Raw genomic sequence first — 726 nt, 5'->3', positions numbered from 1 at the left:
ATAGATAGATAGATAGATAGATAGATAATAGTTTACGTAGTTTACGTAGGTCCTGATGTGGTCAGAGTCTCTCGTGGAAGTGAAGTCACGCCCACACGACACGACAGTCAACTAATGATATCTTTCTTTTCATTCCAATGCAGTAAAGATGCACATGAATGCACGCGTTTTTAAATATTTGTAATTACTAAAAAATGAAAGAGAGAGAGAGAGAGAGAAACATATTTTAAAAAATGGTACTTTTAGACCTTTGCTGTCTGCTGGAGAGGAGCGTATAGGATGTTGAATTAAACCAGTTGTAAAGTTTCCAAGAATCTCTTGTAGTGTTGGTACATCAGAGGGTCTGTAGGCCAAACAGATATCCATTACTGCAGTTCTTCATTTACATGTTAACATGATTCAACAATAAACAAACTTTACACCCCAGTGAATAATTTTTTTCCCACTTGCATTCATTATGTCATAATTTGCTTTCAAATGTTCACACCTGTAGTCAGTTGTAAATAAGAACTCTATTTTTAAAATGATTACATCCACAGAGATGCATTCGCCGGACAGTGGCGTGGACAGCCCTGGGTTCAGTGATGTAAGTACAAAGAAAAATGCTGCATAAAATAAAAGGCTAATAAAATACTTTATATTTATTTTTTAAAATTGCCTTTATTTCTAGGGTTAGGGTTAGGTTAGGTTAGGGTTAGGGTTAGGGTTATAGGGATAAATGCGAAG

The sequence above is a fragment of the Sinocyclocheilus anshuiensis genome, unplaced genomic scaffold (assembly GCF_001515605.1).
Source record: "Sinocyclocheilus anshuiensis isolate Anshui unplaced genomic scaffold, SAMN03320099.WGS_v1.1 scaffold3291, whole genome shotgun sequence".
Classification (NCBI taxonomy): Eukaryota; Metazoa; Chordata; class Actinopteri; order Cypriniformes; family Cyprinidae; genus Sinocyclocheilus; species Sinocyclocheilus anshuiensis.
This window is presented reverse-complemented; position numbering follows the sequence as displayed.